This window comes from Myotis nattereri, assembly GCF_964212035.1.
Source record: "Myotis nattereri genome assembly, chromosome: X".
Classification (NCBI taxonomy): Eukaryota; Metazoa; Chordata; class Mammalia; order Chiroptera; family Vespertilionidae; genus Myotis; species Myotis nattereri.
In genome coordinates this window covers 85,997,720-86,021,840 of record NC_138078.1, presented here as the reverse complement: position 1 = coordinate 86,021,840, position 24,121 = coordinate 85,997,720, and the positions used below count along the sequence as shown (strand labels likewise).

Below are 24,121 nucleotides of genomic sequence, written 5' to 3'. Positions count from 1 at the left end.
CTTGGACAGTTGTGGCAGTGGCTGCACATCAGTTGGCTGCAGCTCCTCAGGTGGGCGCTGCTCATGGGACTGCTGCTCCTTGGACGGGGGCAGGCTGCATGTGGCTGCTGCTCATGGGGCTGCTGCTCCTTTGAAGGGGAAGGGCTGCTCCTGCGGATGCTGCTCTTCAGATGGGGGCGGGCCACTCGCGGCTGCTGCTCCTCGCACTGACCTGGGCGGGCCACTGGTGGCTCCTGCTCCCTGGAAGAGGGTGGGCTGCCCTAGTGACTTGTCAGTATGCTTTTAATAATCAGCTCTCACATATCAATGTCGAACTATATTGTTGTATACCTAGAGACTTAAAATAGTAATTAAAAGTATTAATCACCTCTCAAGAACTTACAAGATACTTAGTGTCAGAGTAGATACCCAACAACTAGCTAACTCTGTCACGAATCAGGAAGCCTAGGGAGCTTATGGTTTAAAGATACAGAAAATATTGAAGTTAGTGACTCATAAGCTTCCTGGTCATTTGATGAGTTCTGTGTTTCAGCAACTACAGCAGGAGGAATCCTGCACAAGATGATAGCTAGATTCATTGACTGCAGTGAGTGTGATGTTTTATTCCTATGACCATTTGTAAGGAATGCTTTGTGATTATAGTAGTCCTTGCCAGTGCCATTCAACTTATAAACTTTGTCCTGTCTTGATTATGGTGTTAACAGGTTTCACATTTCTTTGTTGGTTTGGGAAAGTCCTAACATATTGCTCCTGCATGAATTGCCTAGATTGACAGTAGGGATGCCTTTAATTTAACTAAATAAGTGCAGGGCCCTCTGCTTTTCTTGGCTCTTTCAGCATAGCCTCATAGAGGGTGGTAATTATATGTGGGAGTCAAACAGCTGTATATGGCCGTCCTCCAGTATGGATTGGATTTGGAAGGAGAAAGAGAGGCACACATTTGTAAGGATGTTGTCTATGATACATTGTGTCAATTGAAATTGCTGAGATGAGATCGAGAGCATCATTAGTGAGCCATGCCTTTTGGGACATCAGATTCAAAAATGCAAAAAATGCAAAAGAAAAAGATGGTTGTACACATAGTTATGTATGCAGCTATATTCACATCCTTGCTTTGCTCACTTAGATTTAACAATATTGTTGCTGCAAGGATGTTACCTTTAAAAAATCCATATATTAAAAGAAGTGAAATATTTAATCTACCATCCATATATCAATCTTTTAGTTTTGTTTTTGTTTATGGTGAAGTTCAAGTGAAGCAAAGTAAAATCCTTTTATACATGAGCTAAACATTTTTGGTCCAATTAGTAAAGAGTTTTTCTTACTACAAGGTTTGTCCCAATTTGGCAAAAACAAAACAAACACATAATACCCTAGAAGAAAAGCTTTGAGGAGCAGAAAATCAATATGCGTAAATTGAACTTAAGATATAGTGTTTCTCTGTCAGTTCTTCCTCTAGCTCAAAACTTTGTTGAAAAAGGAAAGTTTAATATGATGTAAACACAGAGGATAAATCTATTGTAGGCCAATGCAGCTTGCTGTTCTTTTTTTGCCTGTTAAGCATAAAACACCATGTATCTGTCAAGTGAAGTCTGAAACAGGCAATTATCCATGAGAATGACACATGTTTCTACTCCACTGAGGCAGATATTTGATGAACATATGGGCTTTTGATGAACACATAATTATCTTATAAACATTTGTTTTGTGATGTTTTCAACAAAAATACTACTTCTAAAGAGAGCAAGAGAAGTGCATTTGGTGGTTCATCACTTTAAGTATATTGTTTCGTGCCAAGATTAAAGAGGCAAAAGTTGATGCTGCACCTATCTGCCAAGCCATAACTTTATTTCAAGATGAGTCCGATTTTGATAGATCTTCCAAGAGCTGTATTCCATTTTTCACTGTACCCATATAACCCATAATAACTCAAGATACCTGTGCACTGAAGTTTCAGAAATCAGAGCCTGAGAATCCAGGTTGCAGGTTTAATATAATGGAAAATTTTAGATGGAATTAAAAATCAAGCAGATCTTAAATTTTCTCAAGATGTTTGAGCATAGTAAGTGAAAAATGGGGTGCAGATGGGATGTTTAGTAGTATATACTCTCTGCACAAAATCAGCCAAGGTGTGTATCATCATTAAATGTTTCATTTCACAAAATGGCTATGCTCAAAAATGTATATTATTTTGATTGATTCAGAACTATCTGAAGAATTCATGAGATTGACATTATAATTCTCTCACATGTGATTATTTCTATACAAATATTTTGTTAATGCCTATATCTATATATACTACAGCTAGAAGAGAAGATATGCTTTTATGTGCCAGGGTAGTAGATTTGGATGTACATTTTGGAGAGAGGTTGGATATATGGAATGTTATTCTAAGCTATATGTTCATAGTCCAAATCTAAGCATTCCAATGGGTATCTCTCATTGCCCCAAAAGAGTTTTAAAGTAATTATTGTGTGATATTTAACTAAGAATAATATGCTATCTGAATAACTTGGCCTCAAGTATATACTCTCCACTCAGTTCTTTTGAAAATGGAAGAAAATGCATCCAGCTCACAAATATTTTTGTTAGTCTAACATGTGCCACTTTTACACAGCTCCACACACTGAGTTACAATGATTGTCTATCAAAATTTTCCCCTGACTCTAGAATATGTACTTTAGGAGAAGAGTGATTGTGCATTAATCATTTATATAATATCCTTACTCAGCACAGTGTAGTGAATATGTGAGTGAGAATGTAAGTAAAGACATAAGCACCTGAGTGAAAAATCTAGTCAACAATGTATGAATGGGTATAGCGCAGTCAAGAAAGGAAATATTTCCAATTTGGAGAAGTAGTATGAATACCAGGAAAGACATTGAGAATGAGGTGGCACTTGAGCTGGACCTTAAAGGATAGATAGAAGGCCATCAGATTTGGTTACTAGTCCTTGGTTACTTTAGAAAACAGGTTCAGTGATATGTTGAGGGCAAACAGTAGATTACAAGAGGCTGAAAATGGGTGCGTATGGAAAAAACAAATATAATCTCTCCTTTTGAATAATTTTTGGAGTATTAGGTATCTAGAGGATCCTGATCTAACTTTAATTCCTGGCTTTGCTCTTTACAAGCTGTGTGAGTGTAAGCAAGCTACTGAATGTTTTGATGCTCCAGCTTTCTTGTCTTCTGAAACGAGGATTGACAGTAACTATTTTTGGTGAGGACTGAATGAGAAACTCTATGTAGGCTACTATGGCTTTTAGTGTAAGTGTCCAATGAATGGTAAAATAAAACATGAAACAAAGAAGGGAAAGGACAATAGCAGGAAGGAATAGCAAGATTGAATAAGGAAATTTCTTTTTCATCAAGAATTTTGATATCTCAGGTGAGTAAAGGCAAATTTCTCACAGTAAAGTCTTACAAAATATCCCATGATATTTTCTCAATCATGAGATTTGGCAATCGTCAACAAATCAACAAACAACAAGTGCTGGAGAGGATGCGGAGAAAAGGGAACACTCGTGCACTGCTGGTGGGAATGCAGACTGGTGCAGCCACTATGGATGACAGTATGGAGTTTCCTCAAAAAGTTAAAAATGGAACTCACATTTGACCCAGTGATTCCACTTCTAGGAACATATCCTAAGAAACCAGAAACACCAATCAGAAAGGATATATAAATCCCTATGTTCATAGCAGCACAATTTACCATAGCTAAGATTTGGAAACAGCCTAAGTGCCCATCAGCAGATGAGTGGATTAGAAAACTGTGGTACATCTACACAATGGAATGCTATGCTGCTGTAAAAAAGAAGGAACTCTTACCATTTGCAATGGCATGGATGGAACTGGAGAGCATTATGCTACATGAAATAAGCCAGTCAATGAAAGAAAAATACCACATGATCTCACTCATTTATGGATAATAAAGACCATTATAAACTTTTGAACAAAAATAGATACAGAGGCAGAGCAGCATCGAACAGACTGTCAAACCACAGCAGGAAGGCTGGGGAGGGTTGCGGGGTGGGACGGGGCGGAGGGGAAGAGATCAACTGAAGAACTTGTATGCATGCATATAAGCAAAACCAATGGACAGAAGACACTGGGGGGTAGGGGAGGCCGGGGGAATGTCAGGGGGGCAAAAAAAGGAGACATATGTAATACTCTTTGTAATACTTTAAGCAATAAAACAAAATTAAAAAAAAAAAACTCAAAAAGGCCATTAAAAAAAAAAAGAGATTTGGCAACCAAAGAAACGATTTTGACTTTGGTGTTCCTGCTATTCTTGCCTGCCTACCTTTTTCAGTGCCTTATACTGCTGAGCTATACCTCCTGTGAATCTTTTTTCTTTTTTTAACTAAAATGGTTTTTAATGGGAACCAGATATATGGTTACAATTACATAGTCTGACACAAAAACCCCATGGGTGGTTCAGGAGTTAGAAAGTTACAAAACAACGAGGGTCACACTGGTTATTGAATAAAAGCTGTTCCAGAACTTCAGGAGGCAGGCTAATATGGCCTCTCCCTGCGATCCTGTCTGTGGTCACCCCTGGAGTCCATCTTGCCAGGTCCAAAGCCACCTCTGTCCCTACCACCCCAGCCCCATCAGAAGCCCCCATGGTCCCCACCTCGGCCTTGGTAGCCGCCTTGATCATAGCCTCTTCTGCCTCCACGATGATCATCTCCATAGCTACCCCCCATATGAGAGCCTCCTGGTCCCCCTCCTGGGCCATCTGGTTTAGGGGCCTTACATGGTTGCATTCATTCCTCCAAGAGAAGTCCATGTTCTCGCATGTAGGATTAGGACACTTCCAGTCCCCAGATCGCTGCTGTCCTCCACTGCCACCACCTCCACTTGGGAATCCTCTTCGGCCACCGCCACCGCTGCCACCAACTCTATAGCCTCCACGGCCCATGGGCCCTCCTCGCCTTCAGCCTCCACGACCATTGCCACCACCTCGATTGAAATCTGCACACCGAGTAGCAAATGAAACCTTGATAGGATTTCCAGGGAATTCTTTGCCATCAAACCAGCCAGTAGCTGCTTTAGCAGAAGGTGGGTCATCAAATGATACCGTTGCCTTTCCCTTCAGCTTGCCCGTTTCCCAGTCTGTGTACAGATTAATCATGGGCTGTCCTGTTTTCTTATTTGTCTTAATAGTACCAATTTGCTTGAAATAGTCAGCCACAGACTCAATTGTAACACTCTTGCTCAGGCCTTGCACGAAGATAGTGTTCCTGTTTGGAGTCATGACGAGATCCTTGGTCCCGAGGGCGACCAAATTTATTTATTTATTTATTTATTTATTTTTTAAATATATTTTATTGATTTTTCACAGAGAGGAAGGGAGAGAGATAGAGAGAGTTAGAAACATTGATTAGAGAGAAACATCGATCAGCCGCCTCTTGCACATCCCCCACTGGAGATGTGCCCGCAACCCAGGTACATGCCCTTGACCGGAATCGAACCCGGGACCTCTCAGTCCGCAGGCTGACACTCTATCCACTGAGCCAAACCGGCTTCGGCATGACCAAATTTATTGAAGCCACCACGATCACTTCCGTCCATGCCGCCTCTGCCTCCATGGCCACTTCCACGACCTCTGGGTTCATAGCCACCACTGCTGCGGTTGTAACCACCGCCACCACCCCGGCCTCATCCCCCACGGTCCTGCTGGCCTTCCCCGTAGCCACCACCACCACTACCACTTTGGTCCTGATTGCCATAACCGCCACTCATGGAGGACTGATCTTGGCCATAGTTACCTCTTCCATCCCCTCCGCCACCTCCACTGCTACTGTTGTACTGGTTCTGCTGTCCATAGCCTTGAGGAGGATTATAGGAGCTTTGCTGCTCTCCGTAGCTAGGCTGCTGTCCACCATAGCCAGACTGCTGACCATAGCCCCGACTCGGAGGCTGCCCATAGTTGCTGCTCTGAGAACTGCTACCGTAACTTCCTGAGGTGCTGCTAGGAGCCGGCTGCTGGCCATAGCCAGGGTAGGACCGCTGCCCATAAGATGACTGAAAACTCTGGCCACCGCCATAGCCACTGGTTGATCCATAACTCTGAGAGCTGACTGGGTGCCGTAACCTGTGTTCTGGGTCTGTCCATAAGAACCATAGGTGCTCTGGCCATAGCCTGAAGTGCCCCCAGACTGGCTGTAGCCACTGTAACTCTGCTGTCCATAGGGCTGGTTGCTCTGCTGGGAATAGCCCTGCCCAGGCTGGGTGGTGTAGGCCCCATAGCTTTGGGTCGCTTGCTGGGTATAGTCGTTTGAGGCCATGTCGGTGCACACGCACACAGGCTGACACGCCACAGAACTCCCACACCACAAAGCGCCGACGCCTCAAGGACTCTCCTGTGAATCTTTATACTTCCAGAGCTACTCATGTTTGTTCAGCCTGCTCCTAAAATATACCTGCGATGTGTCCTTATGATCATGCTATAAGAATTACAAGATGACACAATCATACTACTATCACTTTTTCAAGTTCACTCTTTGAATTTTAGAAGGGATCTTTTAAAAATAATTCAGCATTTATTTTTACGTGAAGAACATTTTATATTTTGAAATTGCACCGATGAAGTTTGTTCTCATGTCATGCATTTCTGATTATGTTTTCATAGAAGAGTAAATATTTTAAAATTTAATTTACATTTATTTAGTATAATACATAATTTAAAATGTTTTAATTCACACCAATAGCAATTTAAATTAAAACCACTCTGTTACATCCTGGCAACATACTCTGTGAGGTTGTGGCAGGAACTCTTCTGCATCAGTAGTGAGAATGGAAAGGGTACAGCCTTTACAAAGGGAAAATGTGGCACTATCTACCCAAATGATATATAGCAATCCCATTTCTCCTGAGTAGAGGTTTTATTTTTTATTAAATGTATTGGGGTGACATTGGTTAATAAAATTATATAGGTTTCAGGTATACAATTCTCTAATACATCAGTTGTATATTGCATTGTGTGTTCACCACCCACAAGGGTTCTTACAGAGGCACAATGGTGTAATCATTAGCTTGTTGATAATTTATATTCTGCCTCTTTCCACAAGGGATTTTTCCTGTCACGATATGCCCAAAACAGTGACTGATCAGTGGGGAGGATTTTAGGTTTAATTTTACTCATTAATTATTTAAAGCTCTTTGGATGGATTTGCTAGGCATCTGATGCAGGAGTTAAAAAAAAATGCTATTTGTTCAAAATAGGTATCTCGGTGTCCTTTGCAACTCAGGTTTTCCAATGGATTGGACCACAAATCAAAGGTCTGCATTCTGTTTGGAAAATATGCTACTTGCTGGGACTAACCATCAGACCCTGAGTAATGGATGATTTGATCAGTCTCACATAGGTTTCTGTGAAAGAGAGGCTAAGGGACTGCTTGGTTATAGGAACCAAGCAGCCCCATTTGCCTGCCTCCTTAGCCAGGGGAGAAACCGGACTGTCTGGCAGTGGCCGGAACTCGAGGGTGGCTTTCTCTCAGAGGTGCTTGCAGCAATTACCATGGGCCACTGAGACCCGGGACCTCTTAGAGTAGGGCTGAGGATCAGCCATAGATGTTTGCTCTGCCCTGTTGATTCCCTGAGACCCCACCCCACCCAAGCTGTGGGCAGAGGCTTTTGCATATGAATGGGCTGACCCTTTGCAGTCTTAAAATTACCTAACAAACTGAAGCTGGGTCAGAGAGACCCAGATCATCCAAAAGAAGGCCCAAGGCCCCACAGCAGATTGCATTGCTTCACAGCTGGGCCTCATCTGGACACCTCCAAATCCCAAACAAAGAAGAGGAATCTGCATATCTCTCTGTACCTCCTGCTAGGTAGCCTCAGGCAGAGGCTATGTTAGCACCTCCTTAGAGATACAAGTGCCAGTGTACCCAGTGGTCAGAGCGGGACTATCCAGATTACAACTCCTCAGATCCATAAGGGACACACTCAGGGGGAAGATTCAGTGAGCACCAAAGCCCCACTGAAGCAAGTCATGCCCCAGAAGGGTGTCTCCAGCACAAAAGTTCTCCCACCGTAGACACAGCTGAATCTCACAGCCAATTGGCCTGGAGGTCAATTCCTCCCAGTGATACCAACTATAATCAAGGCTTAACTACAACAAGACTGTGCACACAGCCCACAAAGGGGTGCACCAAGAATGTCCACCTCAGGTAATTGGGGAGGCTGAGCCACTGGGCCCTATAGGGCACCTGGCACACAAAGCCACTCTATCAACACAGGAAAGCAGCTAAAATGCAGAGACAAAGAAACAGGTCACAAATGACAGAAATGGAGGAAAACAAACTACTGGATATAGAGTTCAAAACCACGGTTTTAGGGTTTTTCAAGAATTTTCTAGAAACTGCCAATAAATTTAGTAAGACCCTCAATAAGTCTAGTGTGATCCTTGAGGATATGAAAAAGGACCAACTAAATATTAAACATACACTGACTGAAATAAAGAATATTATACAGAGAACCAACAGTAGACTAGAGGATCACAAGAATCAAGTCAAAGATTTGAACTACAAAGAAGTAAAAAACACCCAACTGGAAAAGCAAAAAGAAAAATAATCCAAAAATATGAAGATAGTGTAAGGAGCCTCTGGGACAACTTCAAGCCTACCAACATCCGAATTATAGGGGTGCCAGAAGAAGAGAGAGAGCAAGATATTGAAAACCTATTTGGAGAAATAATGACAGAAAACTTCCCCTACTTGGTGAAAGAAATAGAGTTACAAGTTCAGGAAGCGCAGAGAACCCCAAACAAAAGGAATCCAAAGAGGACCACACCAAGACACATCATAATTAAAATGCCAAGAGCAAAAGACAAGGAGAGAATCTTAAAAGCAGCAAGAGAAAAACAGCTAGTTACCTACAAGGGAGTACTCATATGATTGTCAGCTGATTTTTCAACAGAAACTATGCAGGCCAAAAGGGAGAGGCAAGAAATATTCAAAGTGATGAATAGCAAGAACCTACAACCAAGATTAGTCTACCCAGCAAAGCTATCATTCAGAATTGAAGGTCAGATAAAGAGCTTCACAGATAAGAAAAAACTAAAGGAGTTCATCACCACCAAACCAGGTTTATATGAAATGCTGAAAAGTATTTGAGGAGGAGGGGGAGGGGGAGGGGGAGGGGGAGGAGAAAATGGTAAAGATAAAAATTATGAACAACAAATACATACCTATCAACAAGTGAATCTCAAAATCAAGTGAATAAAAAATCTGATGAACAGAATAAACTGGTGAATATAATAGAATCAGGGGCATAGAAAGGGAGTGGACTGACAATTCTCAGGGGGATGGGGGGTAGGGGGGTGGGGGTGCGGGAAGAGACTGGACAAAAATTGTACACCTATGGAGGGGAGGTAAGGGCAGAGGGTGGGGTGGGAACTGGGTGGAGGGGAGCTATGGGGGGAAAAAGAGGAACAACTGTAATAATCTGAACAATGAAGTTTCAAAAAAATAAAATAAATAAAATAAAATCCTAATTCAAAGTTCCTAATTCTAAGACCCCTCTGTCTCTAAGAAGGATGGCCACTGCTCTCTTTGTCTTGAGGTATTTATATCCTGGAGACACTTTACCGTAGTCTGGGACCCCTGTACTTTCCTCATTGACCACTTGGCTACACAGTACCAGTTTCAAAGGTCAAAGCCCACGTGGTGCCCCTCACTTTCCCTTTATTTTGCAACATTCCTCTATCCTCTGTGAAAACCTTTCCTCCCCTCACCGCCCCCGATATTATGTGACTTTTCTTTATCCCCCCTTATCCTTATCCTGTGGCATTTCTCTGTTCTTCACATATCCATCTTACCTGTTCAGGTTGGAGTTGCTTTTGATCTACCTAATGGCTGCTTTAATACCTAGCAAGCTTATCTTTCCAAGCCTTGAGACTGAAACCACTGGTTTCTCTGCTTAAAGAGTAAAACGGCCTCTTTTTTCCTGTTGTGAGATGTTTTATTACCACTATTAGAGGCCTGGTGCATTAAATTCATGCATGGGAGGGGGGTGTCCCTCAGTCCGGCCTGCACCCTCTCTAATATGGGACCTCTCGGGGGATGCCCAACTGCCTGATCACCCCTAACTGCCTCTGCCTTGGCCCCACCACCATGGCTTTGTCCCAAGGACATCCAGTCTAATTAGCATATTACCTTTTTATTAGTATAGTTGGCTCTCCCAGCTGCTCAGGTCAAGGATGCTTTTGATCTAACTTTGGCTGCTTTAATTTTTCAGGCCAAGATGCCTCTATCCTCTCTGGACCCCTTCCCTTCCTGTCTGCCTAAAATAAGCTAGCTAGCTAACCCTTTTCATTTAGGTCTTCTGTAATTTCTCTCAATACTGTTTAGTAGCATTTAATATGGAGGTATGTATCTTATGCTAATTTATTCCTTTGTGATTTTTATTTTTAGACACTCTGTTAAATTGAATTATTTTATTTTCCAATTGTTTCTCCTAGTACATAAAGTACAATTAAGTTTTGTATATATAAACCATGTGTACTGCAGCTTTGCTAAATTCACTTATTTTGTATATGCCTTAGGATTTTCTATATAAACAATAACACTGGAAAATAGAGGAAAATTTATTTGTTTAAATTCTTTTAAAAATTATTGAATTTATTGGGGTGACATTGGTTAATAAAATTATATAGGTTTCGAGTGTGTAATTTTACAATACATCATCTGTATATTGTATTATGTGTTCACCAGCAAAGTGAAGCCTCCTCTGTCACCATTTAATCCCCTCCTTTATCCTCTTCTACCTCTCTCCAATAGAGGGAGATTTAACTCTTCCTTTCTAATATGTATGCCTTTCTTTTTCTTGCCTCAGTGCAATGGCTAGGACCTCCAGTCAATGTTGAATAAACATGCTGAGAGCAGGAATCTTTACCTGGTTCCTGACTGTAGAAGAAAAGTTTTTATATTTCACTATTAATAGTATAAAATCTGTATAATATCTCTATATAAAATATTCTATTATACCAGTTTGTCTACCAAGTCACTTTTTGGAACACATTTTGGTTGCTTCTAGTCTTTGGAAATTATGAATGAAGCTGTTATAACTATTCATGTGTAGGGTTTTGTGTGACCATACATTTTCACCTCATTTGCCTAAATACCTTGGAGTGTGATTACTGGATCATTTGTTAAGACTATATTTAGTCTTGTAAGAAACTGCCAAATTGTCTTCCAAAACGGCCATATTGCTGTGCATATTCATCAGCAATGAATGAGTTCCTTTTGCTCCACACCCTGTCAGTATTTGGCATTATCAGGTGTTTATTTTTAATTTTTTAACTTTTTAAAAAAAATTTCAGCCTTTTTAATTAGGTGTGTAGTGGTATCTCATCATTTTAATTTATAATTCCATAATGTCTATGATTTTGAGCATATTCTCATATTTGTTTGCAATCATGTTTGGAGAAATATCTATTCAAATATTTTGCCCACTTTTTAATGGGTTGATTGTTTCCTTTTTGTTGAGTTTTAACAATTGTTTGTATATTTAGGATATAAGTCCTTTATCACATGTGTCTTTCAAATACTTTCTCCAAGTCTGTGGTTTGTCTTGTCATAATCCTAATGGTGTTTTAGAATACATGTGTTTAATTTTAATGAAGCCCACTTGGCAATTTTTTATTTCAAGAGTCATAATTTTGCTTTTATTTTCATATAAAAAGTTATCACCAAACTCATCATCAGCTAGGTTTTCTCTCTTATCTTTTAGGAGTTTTATAGTTTTGGATTTTATGTTTAGGATTACAATTTACAGTGAGTTAATTTTTTGTGTGAAGGCTATAAATTCTATATCTAGATTCATTTTTTTTGCATGTGAATGCCATGTTGTTCCAGTACCATTTTTTGAAAGACTATCCCTTCTCCATTGAATTGCCTTTGTTCTTTTGTTAAAGATTAGTTGTCTATAGTTGTATAGGTCAATTTCTGAGGTTTCTATTTTGTTTCATTTATCTACATGTCTATTTTTAAAAAAATCAATATTGAAGCAGTCTTTCAAGGAATTGGATAATTTCATCTAAGTTGCCAAACTGTAGACATAATATTTCTTAGTCCATAGGATCAGCAGTGGGCAGTCCCTTTTCATTTTTGAAATTAACAAATAGTGCAATCTCCTTTTCTTGTCCAGTCTGGCTAGAAATTCATCAATTTTGTTGATCTTGTCAAAGAACCAACTTTTGGTTTTGCTGATTTTTCTGTTTTTAATTTCATTTCTTTTCTAATTTTTAAAAATATTTTTTCATTGATTTCAGAAAGGAAGGGAGAGAGAGAGATAGAAACATCAATAATGAGAAAGAATCATCGATTGGCTGCCTCCTGCATGCCCCACACTGGGGATTGAGCTTGCAACCTGGGCGTGTGCTCTGCCCAGGAATTGAACTGTGACCTCCTGGTTCATAGGTTGCTGCTCAACTACTGAGCCATGCCAGCTAGGCTATTTTCTAATTTTTACTTATTTTATTCTGCTTACTATAGATTTATTTTGCTTTTCTTTCTTTAGTTTTCTATGATGGATTGATATATAAGTATATAAAATACCTTTCTTTTTTCCTAATATATACATTTAGTGCTATATATTTTCCTCTAAACACTGATTTTACTGTATCCCATTCATTTTGATAAGTTGTATTTTCATTTAGTTTAAAATATGTTAAAGTTTCTCTTGATACTTTTTCTTTGACCCATGTGTTATTTAGAAGTATGTTGTTTAGCCGAAACCGGTTTGGCTCAGTGGATAGAGCATCCGCTTGCGGACTGAAAGGTCCCAGGTTCGATTCCGGTCAAGGGCATGTACCTGGGTTGCGGGCACATCCCCAGTAGGAGATGTGCAGGAGGCAGCTGATCGATGTTTCTCTCTCATCGATGTTTCTAACTCTCTATCTCTCTCCCTTCCTCTCTGTAAAAAATCAATAAAATATATTTTTTTTAAAAAAGAAGTATGTTGTTTAACATCCAAATATTTTGAGATTTTCCAGCTATCTTTCTGTTGTTGATTTCTAGTTTAGTTTTATTCAGTCTATTCTTTTATATTTGTTAAAGTATTTCATGGCTCAAAAGTTGGGCCATGAAACACATGGTGAATGTTCCTTGTTAGCTTGAGAAGAATGTGTAACTCCATCCTTGACCTCTACTCACTGCCATTAATGTTTCCTACAGTCACACCTTTTGCCATGATTATCTTCTAGATATTATATTTAATCTTTTATGCTAGATTTTACTCCTACACTGTCCTAGGCACTTTTGCTATCCATATTTGTGGGGTGCTCCTTTGCCAGGAACTGAACCTCCATGGATGCCGGGTATTAGACAGAGAAGACATGAGAAGTCATAGGCATATAGAAGAGGCTTTACTGCAGCCCAAGTAGCCTTTGATACCAAGGAGCCATCAGACAAAACAATCCATTGCACACACAGCAGCCCTTGCTAATACAGTAGCAAACACAGGAGCCATTACAAACATAGCAGCTGCAGCACAAAACCGTCACATAAGGCACTCCTTTCCTCCACTAGTCAGTAACACCTCTTTTAATCAAATTAGGCAAAAGAGGCTTTTTGCCAAATAATGATATCAGTATTTAGGTTACAGAAAAGCACACCTGCGCAGTGCATACAGTATAATTGCTGTGTCCTTGCTCAGATTCATCTTGAACATTCGGCGTACTCTGGACAGGGCCCCCACACTCAAATTGGCCTTGAACATCGGGCGTAATTTGAGTAGGTTTCCCATAATATTGTCTTATGAGTTGATTTTATTCATTTTTGTTTATTATTTAAATGCTGACCTGGAGATATATCCCCTACCCAGACCTCTTCCTTGAGCTTCAGATACATATTCAACTGCTTACTGGACATTTCCACTTCTTTGCTTTGAAAACATCTCAAATATACCAGTGTTTTACATGTCATAGGTGCTCAATAAGTTTATAATGAATGAATGAATAAATGGAGTGATTGCATTATTAATTGTATAAAGTACTTCAGCATTACTTCCTAGATAGGTCTCAGGATTTGGCGGTCAGAAAATAATCTATGCTATCATCAGTAATTACCAAATAGCAGCCATAGGAGCTAATATTGAATAAATGATATTTAGTATGGACCAGGGGTTTTGCTAAATAGTGTATATCCAGTGGTAAATATAAGAAATGAGATTTATTGGCAGGTAAATGTACAAGTTTTTTTAAATTTTTTATTATTATTTTTTTTTATTGCTTAAAGTATTACAAAGGGTATTACATATGTGTCCTTTTCCCCCCCCACTCTTGACAGTCCCCTAGCCTCCCCTATCCCCCAGTGTCTTATGTCCATTGGTTATGCTTATATGCATGCATACAAGTCCTTTGGTTGATCTCTTACCCCCTCCCTCCTGCCCCCCAACCCTCCCCGGCCTTCCCGCTGCAGTTTGACAATCTGTTTGAGGCAGATCTGCCTCTGTATCTATTATTGTTCAAAAGTTTATAATGGTCTCTATTATCCATGAATGAGTGAGATCATGTGGTATTTTTCCTTCATTGACTGGCTTATTTCACTTAGCATAGTGCTCTCCAGTTCCATCCATGCCATTGCAAATGGTAAGAGTTCCTTCTTTTTTACAGCAGCATAGTATTCCATCGTGTAGATGTACCACAGTTTTCTAATCCATTCATCTACTGATGGGCACTTAGGCTGTTTCCAGATCTTAGCTATGGTGAATTGTGCTGCTATGAATACAGGGGTGCATATATAAAGACCATTTTTTTCTCTTAATTACTTTGAAATATACACTGAGTGGCCAGATAATTATTACCACCCCATCAGTACTTTGTTGGGCCACCTTTTGCCTTCAATACTGCGGCAATTCTTCTTGGTGTTGACTCCATGAGATGTTGGAAGGTGATGCAAGGAATCTGACACCATGTCTGATGAATAGCACTGTCCAGTTCTGTGAGATTTGATGGTTGTGGAACCAGCTGCCTGATGGCTCTTTTAACTTCGTCCCACAAATGCTCAACTGGATTGAGATCTGGTGATTGTGGGGGCCACCTAAGCAAGGTAAAGTCTCCCTCATATTCTTGAAACCACTCCTGCACAATATGAGCACCGTGGCATGGCACATTGTCTTGCTGGAAGAAGCCATCTCCATTGGGATACACCATCAACATGATAGGATGAACCTGATCAGAAATGATACTTAGGTATGTTGTGCTATTCAGACGTTGTTCCAAATGAATTAAAGGGCCCAAATCATGCCAGGAAAACATGCCCCAAACCATAACACTGCCCCCACCAGCTTGAAGGGTTGTACTCATGCATGTGGGGTGCATGCTTTCATGCTGTTTCTGCCAAATTCTCACTCTGCCATCTGCATGATGCAACTGGAAATGTGATTCATTGGACCACATGACTTTTTTCCAATGCTTGACTTTCCAATCCTTGTTTTCCTGTACGAATTGGAGACGTTTTATTTTGGTAACTGTAGACAGCAAAGGTGTTCGAACAGGCCTTCAGCTGTTTTGCTGATACTTGCTCCATGGCTCTGAGCGCCAACAATCATCCCACATTCAAAGGCTGTTAAATCGCGTTGTTTACCCATATCTTCAGAAAAAAAAATCACTTCTACTGTCATGGTAAACAACCTGCTTCCCTATTTATAATGGTGTGGCCCTCTAGCAACTTCAGCGCGAAATTATAGCTAATTTGCCTACAAACATCAGGTGGTCATAATAATCTGGCCACTCAGTGTATATGACTAAAGTAAAAAAGGAATGAAATGGGATTTATGAGCTGGTGGAAACTAAAGATTAGGAAGCTTTTCAAGGAGCGTTTGGTGATCTCTTGTGCAGAGTGGTTTCAGTGCAGGGACATGAGAGAGAGTTGATTTGTGGGGCTACAGGAAATAAGAATTGGTATAAAATGTGAGAAACTGAGAAAAATAAACTAGTAAAAGAGAAGTAGGACAAAATATCATTTCCTGAGTCTCTCAACCCTTTTCCCCCAACACACACACATACACACGAGCTCACCTTTTCCTCTATCTCAGAATTTGTACAACATGAGGGGAGCGGATTTTTATACCTGAAGCAATTTTGTATATGCTTCACAGATTTCCAAAGCTGAATTACTGAGGCATGGAAGTTACTATGAGAAAGGTAACTGAATTTTGTGCTCAGCACATACAATTATAGGGCCATGAAAAGGCTGGGGAAAGGTAAGTGATACCTGATGGTCGTGCTTTGTTTTGAGGATAAAAGCAAAGCTGTTTTGGCTTAGGGAAGTTAGAGAGTCAGGGGAAGTATGTGCTTATGGAACTAAAAATGTTTTTGTGTTGACTGTCTTCCTTTGTTTAAAAAGAGAACCATATCAGGATGAGAAATATGACTGGTTTAAAGTAGAAAAACTGATATTTGTAGAAAGTATAATTATACACCTAGAAACCTTTGAAAATAAACTATAATTGAGAATAAGAGATTGCAATAAAGTGGCCCATGACAAGATATAAATATAAAATCAATGTCTTTCCTATTTGTCAACAATAAATAGTAACTGTGGTGGCAATAATCTCACATTCACAACAATATCAGAAATATAATGTGCCTAGGAATAGTCCAAATACAGCTAATAGAGAAAAGATAGCATTCCCTGGCTGGTTTTCTCAGTGGTTAGGGCGTCAGCCTGCAGACCGAAGGGTTGCAGGTTCCTTAGTCCCTGTAGGAGTTAGGGGTAGGGGTGCATGCAGGAGGCAACCAATTGATGTCTCTCTCTCACATCTACACTTCTCTCTTTCTTTCTTTCTCTCCTCCTTCCTCCTTCCCTTCCATCTCTCTCTTATCCTTCCCTTCCACTCTATTTAGAAATCAATGGAAAAAATATCCTCAGCTGAGGAATAAAAAAAGAGATAAGAAATACTTAACTGAGATACATTTTAAAAAATTAAGACAAATCTATGTTCCTGGAGATGTTCAACATGATAAATCGATACATAGAATGTATAAAATTAACACAATTCCTAATATTGTTCTACAGTTTATCTTGAAGAAGAAACAGGGAAGAGTACCTAAAGGAATTTTGAAAAATAAGATGTAAGGAGAATCTCTTATCTTACCATGTAATATAACCCAAAATTAAAATACAACAATTAAAATTGTAGTATGAGAATGCTGCAATCTAGTAAGATAAATGGAATACAATAAATTACCCTCTAACAGACTCCAGAATAGATAAGACTTTATATGATAAGGGAAGCATTATAAATCAACAGTAGACATTAGTCGAGAGTGAAATTTTGCCCAGGTAATTGGCCAAAAAATATCCAGTAAGATTTTCACGTCTATCATATAGTACCTCAAAAGAAATGCCATAGGAGATAATATTTAAAATATTAATTAAACATGGGTCAGTTTAAATGGATAGAAACTTTTTAGCACATAAGCTATGAATAATAAAATCCAAGTGGAATGATTGCTGGGATGAAATATATAGGTTGAGGGGAAAACAATAAAAACACCAAAACAACTAACACTCCCATAGATATAGGCAAGGAGTACAAATTGCCAATAATGGTAAATGCATCCCATGTCACGAGTAGTTAAATACCCATTATAGCAGTAAGGTGTCATTTTTGGCTTATCCTATGGATTCATTTTTGTCTCATTAATGTGCAGTGGTACTGAGGAGAGTAATGGGTACGTAAATTGATAAAGTTTCTAAACGATCAATTTAAAAATATGTACCAAGAATTTCAAAAGGGTTTGTACCACTTAACCAAGCATTCTATTTCTAAGAATATATCCTAAGGAAATTAGAGATGTAGACAATGATTTATATACAGAGGTGTTCATAGCAACATTATTGAAATTGCCAAAAAATTTTAGATGATTTAAATATTTGGAAACAAAGGTTTGGATAAATAAATTATGGTAGATTCATATTTTCCAATTATGAAATCGTAGTTTTGAAGTTTTTATTGGCAAGGGATATACCATCCAAAAGATATGTGACCTAAACTTTTAGAAGTGGGGCAGAAATCCATAAATAATAATGTTAAAGAAATACTGAAAGAACACCAAATGTGAATAACAATTGTTTCTTAGAGTTTGGATTTATAATTTTATTGATTGCTTTACTGATTGTTGGATTGAAAACTAGTCAGAAAGAAAAGCATTATTTACCTTTCACATACATTACCTCACGTGATCCTCAGAATAATGCAATGTGGTGGGTAGTATTCAAATTATTATATCCCTTTTACACATGATAAAAAAGGCATTGAGAGATCAGGTGACTTATCCAGTGTCTCCGTTTCTAAGAGGGAATCTTTTATCCCTTGTGTAGTACCTAGTACATTGTTATTTGGCACTTAACTATGTATCTTTTGAGTGAATGACTTAGCTCAAAACTATTCTGCAAGCATGACTATAGGATTTGTTCTATTGTAGCTCAAATTTCTGAAGCAAATCATCATGGTTTGGGCTTTCAACACTTGGAAACTTCTGAACATTCTTTATAAGATATTACAATACTTTAGTTGCATTTACAGAACATTTAACTGAAGCCAGAAATATTCAGCGTCTTTATGTTTCATCAATTTGATTTGGTATTATAACAATAATGTTTTAGTGATTTAGAAAGTAATTGCCTCAAGATCAAAGGTTGTGCCTTCTCTATGTTCAAGTCTATGCAGAGTTACTCAATTAGCCGTGGCACAGTCAATTTGATAGTTAGACTATCTTAATGATTCCTTGTGTGGCAATCCATCAGATTCAATGTGCTTTGATTCATTGGATTATTAAAATGGACAAAAAACACTGGCCTGACTATGCCATGGTACATAATTTTTGGGTCATAGGCAAGGTCCTGTAAAACATCTAATGTACTGCCTTGAACATTAGAACTCTCAATAAATAAATGTTACAATGATGGTAAAAGCAAACTTAACTACAATTACAACATTTGGTTCCAAACAGAGATGCAATTTTTTAAATTATATTTTTCCAGCTTTATTGAGATATAATTGACATATACATTGTGTAAATTTATGTCCAATGTGTTGATTTGATACATTTATATATTGCAAAAATTGTTACCACCATAGATAGCATTAGCTATCAGTTCCATCAAGTCACATAATTACCATTTTTTTTGTAGTGAGAACATTTTGGGTCTACTGTCTTAGAAACTAACAAGTATATAATAACGGTATTATAAGCTATAATTATCATGCTGTACATTATATCCACATAATTTATTCATCTTAAAAGTGGAATTTTGTACTCTTTGTACTCTTTTTTTAAAAAAATTCTTTATTGATTAAGGTATTACATATGTGTCCTTATCCCCCCATTGCCCCCCAACACCCCCACTCATGTCCTCACTTCCCTGATGTCTGTGTCCATTGGTTATGCTTATATGCATGCATATAAGTCCTTTGGTTGATCTCTTCCCCTACCCCACCCTCCCCTACCTCCCCTCTGAGGTTTGATGGTCTGATCGATGCTTCTCTGTCTCTGGATCTGTTTTTGTTCAGCAGTTTATGTTGTTCATTATATTCCATAAATGAGTGAGATCATGTGATATTTATCTTTCTCTGACTGGCTTATTTAGCTTAGCATAATGTTCTCCAGTTCCATCCAAGCTGTTGCAAATGGTAAGAATTCCTTCTTTTTTTTTTTTTTACCACAGTGTAGTATTCCATTGTGTAGATGTACCACAGTTTTTTAATTTACTCATCTGCTGATGGGCACTTAGGCTGTTTCCAGATCTTAGCTATGGTGAATTGTGCTGCTATGAACATAGGGGTGCATATATCCTTTCTGATTGGTGTTTCTAGTTTCTTGGGATATATTCCTAGAAGTGGGATCACTGGGTCAAATGGAAGTTCCATTTTTAGTTTTTTGAGGAAACTCTATACTGTTCTCCACAGTGGCTGCACCAGTCAGCATTCCCACCAGCAGTGCAGGAGGGTTCCTTTTTCTCCGCATCCTCGCCAGCACTTTTCCTTTGTACTCTAACTTACATTGTCAGAAACCCCAGCTGAAAGTATAATTAAGTTCAACACTTAGTATTCATTGTTTTCTCATTATCATGGAGACATGCAATATCAACACATTTTCATTTTTTAACTTGGAACCAGTGGAGTTTTATTAAAACTTCTCTTCATAGTCTCATATCATGATAGCATTTTTAATGCAGTATCTGCAGATTTTTGTTTAAATTATCATGAGACTTCTATACATTGTTTATATAAAATTTCTACTGTTAAAAACTTATGTTTTTAAGGAAATATTGTATAATTTTTATTTATTAATACAACAGAATTTCTTTTTTTGAGGATAGTAAATCATTTATTGATTACACATGATAATGGATGATACACAAGCTTCATATCAATCTATAATTTTATCTGGTACTATAATTGAATTTAGACATATTGCATGGGATGTGCCAACAATCATTAATAACCAAATATACTCCATGGCTTTGCTTGGGTAACCCTTTTAATGGTGAACTCCAGGTCACAGCACAGAATACAACAGAATTTCTTACCAAAAAAACCATTTCATGCCAAAATTTTAAACCATTCAACATGCGCGAATTACTTGGATAGTTATTAAAAGGTATATTACAGCAAGAAAGGAAGTCTGCCAATATTTTAGCACAGCACCAAAAAGCAAATATTACAGGAGTAATGATACTCTCATCTGGGAAGTTTTAGGCAAATTTTGTTCCTCCAAATTAAAATATTAAAACTGTTAACACTAATAGGACTGTCTTTGGAAATAGAGCATTTAAGTAGGTAATTAAGGATGAATTGGGTCAGAGATTAAACAGAATATATATGCATATATGCATAACCCATCAACACAGACAATACTTATAGTGCACCGAAGGCCTAGGAGGGAGTCAATGGGGGGGGGGAGGGATATCATTAATACTTTCAACAATAAATTTTTTTATAAAAGAAACAAAATATGTTCACTGAAGACAGACTAAAAAAAAGAAAAAGAAAGTATAAATGAGCTCATAAAGGTGTGCCCCTAATCCGATAGGACTGATGTTCTTATAGGAAGAGGAAAAGAAACCAGAGCACATGCTCTCTCCTCTCTCTTGTCCCAAACAGAAAGACCATGTGAGGACACGGGGAGAAGGTGGCCATATGCAAAGCAGAAATATAGTTCTCACCAGAAACCAAACCTGCTGACACCTTGATTTTAGACTCCCAGCTCCCAGAAATGTGAGAAAACAAATGTCTGTTGGTTAAGCCACCTAGTCTGGTATCTTCTTATGGGGGCCCAAGCTGATTAATATTCAAGATTTGTGGATGAAATTTCCCTCCTCGGCTCCCTGCTAAAAATCAGAGTTTTCATCCAGTGTAAACTGAGACTCACATTACAGATGAGTGGAAGCATGCCAGCACAGGTCTCCAGAAATTGTTTTCAAGAGAGCCATAAAATACAATATGTTGCTATTGATCCTAATAAGGAAAAAGGGAAGAAGTGATGTAGCTTCACTAGAAACCCTTTTATGAGTTTCAATTTGACATTTTTATTTTTTAACAAAGTAGTTTCTCACGTATGAGGACAAATACAAAAGTGTGGTACTGAAGCTTTTGATAATGTTAAATGCGGCAAACACTATGTTTTGTTTGTGTGTTTAGTTGTGTTAGAGCAAGGCTGATATTGCTCAGGTATAGCCATTCTGGTTTATAGCAACTATTCTAGGCAACTATTCTGATTGTACTATTCAGTGTCAGTGCTATTCTAGTCATTAATTTCTTCAACTATAATTGATGCTTAGAGCAAGAAGAACAAAAACATGAGGATTTGCTGAATAGCCATGTGAGTAACTCAACAGAGAAAGCTGATGTGGTCAGCTTCTTTCTGAATCTGTCTTTCCTGTCAAAATAAATGATTACAGATATGAAAAAAATAGAAGAAACTTTATCAGAGAAATAATGCTCATTCTGGGGAAAGTGTATGGAGAAAAACTGATCTTTAAGAGCTTTGTTACTCTGTTAATCTAACCTTCAAATTCAAAGTTTTGCCACTATTGAGAATATGCATGACAATGCTCCACAGATTGAGAGACCAGCTCCAGAAAAGGATATTCAAAATGTTATATTTTTAATTTTTTATTGATTTTATTTTTAAGAGAGGAAGGCAGAGGGAGAAAAATATCTACTAGTATGTGGGAGTGCAAATCTGTAGGTTGTCTCCTGCTCGCCGCCCCCGCCCCCTCATCAGGGATCAAGGCTGCAACCCAGGTATATGCCCTGATCCAGAGTCACATCAGCAACCTTATCAGTGCACAGGTTGACGCCCAGCCAACTGAGCCATATTGGCCAGGTCTCAAAATGGGTATAAACAGAAATATTTATTATAATAAAGGCAGAGCTTTCTATGATTTACTTTAAAGAAGGCAACATTTGTAAAAAGTGAGTTGGTCCAGCCATTGTGGCTCAGTGGTTCATTGACCTATGAACCAGGAGGTCATGGTTTGATTCTGGGTCAGGGCATATTCCCCTTTGTGGGTTCAATCCCCAGTGTGGGGTGTGCAGGAGGCAGTTGATCAAAGATTTTCATCGATGATTTTTCTGTCTCCTCCTTTGCTCTCTGGAATCAATAAAAACATTTTAAAAATATAAAATAAATGTGTTGTTCAACAATATTAAAAAAGAAATCAGCCCTAACCGGTTTGGCTCAGTGGATAGAGCGTCAGCCTGCAGACTGAAAGGTCCCAGGTTCAATTCTGGTCAAGGGCATGTACCTTGGTTGCGGGCACATCCCCAGTAGGAGGTGTGCAGGAGGCAGCTGATCGATGTTTCTCTCTCATCGATGTTTCTAACTCTCTATCCCTCTCCTTTCCTCTCTGTAAAAAATCAATAAAATATATTTAAAAAAATAAATCAGACTCAGTAACTTAGCTAGTTTTTTAATGACCTACCAGGTGTACCAGTTAATAATGCGGATTTTGTAATTAAAGACAACACGATGATTTTGAGAGAAACATCACAAGTGATTTATTCAAAGTAATTTCCATCACTAGATACACATTTCCCCATCTTTCAGGTAATTTGTGGATACCGTCCCAATAGAGCGTTTCTTGTTTTGAGGCAAACCATTCAGAGACCCAATTTTCCACTTCTTTGTATGTTTTGAAGTGCTGCTCAGAAAGTGCGTGTGCCATCCATTGAAACAAGTGGTAATCTGAAGGAGCGAGGTCTGGTGAATACAGCAGGTGGGTTAATACTTCCCAGGCAAGATCTTTTAACATTTCTTTAACTGGTTTTGAAGTGTGTGATGGTGTGTCATCATGAAGCAAAATTACTTTGCCGTGTCTTCTGGCACATTCTGGTCATTTTATCATCAAAGCGTGATTTAAATTGATTATTTGTTGTCAGTAGTGATCAGTACTAACCGTTTCACCTGGTTTAGAAGCTCATAATATACCACACCTTCCTGATCCCACCAATGCAGAGCATTGTCTTCTTTCTGAAGCGATTTGGCCTTGCCGTCAATGTGGATGGTTGACCTGGATCAACCCTTGATTTTGTGCATTTGGGATTCTCAAAATAAATCCACTTTTCATGGTCAGTCACAATTAGATGCAAAAAAGACTTTCTTTCATGCCATTGAAGCAACATTTTTTACTGATGACTTTTCGATTTTCCATTTGTCTTTCGTTCAATCGATGTGGCACCCATTTTCCTTCCTTTAAAATCTTTCCCAATGCTTGTAAACGATCGGAAATTGTTTGCTGAACAAGGTTTAATTCTTCTGCAAGTTGTTTTTGAGTTTGTCAAGCATTTTCATCCAATAATGCTTGTAATTGTTGGTCTTCTAACTTTTTCGGTTGACCTGGACGTTCTTTGTCTTTCACATCAAAATCATCACTTTTAAAGCGTTTAAACCAGCGTTCACAAGTATCTTGAGATGGAGCATGTTCACCATAAGCTTCCCGAAGTATACGTTAACTTTCAACAGCACTTTTCTTCAGAATAAATTAATGAATTAAAACTTCCCGCAAATGCTCTTTTTTTTGGCACAAAATTCAACATTTTTAAGTGTAAAAATATCTATGATGTTAAGACCTTCAGAGAATTTGACATATGAAGTT

General features: G+C 38.6%; 1 pseudogene across 1 annotated transcript; it reads right to left on the bottom strand.

Moving 5' to 3' along the window:
• Window positions 1-4,488: 4,488 nt before the first annotated feature.
• LOC308536178 (RNA-binding protein FUS-like) lies at window positions 4,489-6,292 on the bottom strand (annotated as a pseudogene). The gene is made up of 2 exons: window positions 5,540-6,292; window positions 4,489-5,286 (listed from the first exon to the last, which is right to left on the bottom strand). The product of its transcript is annotated as an RNA-binding protein FUS-like (transcript).
• Between the last annotated feature and the right edge of the window lie 17,829 nt (window positions 6,293-24,121).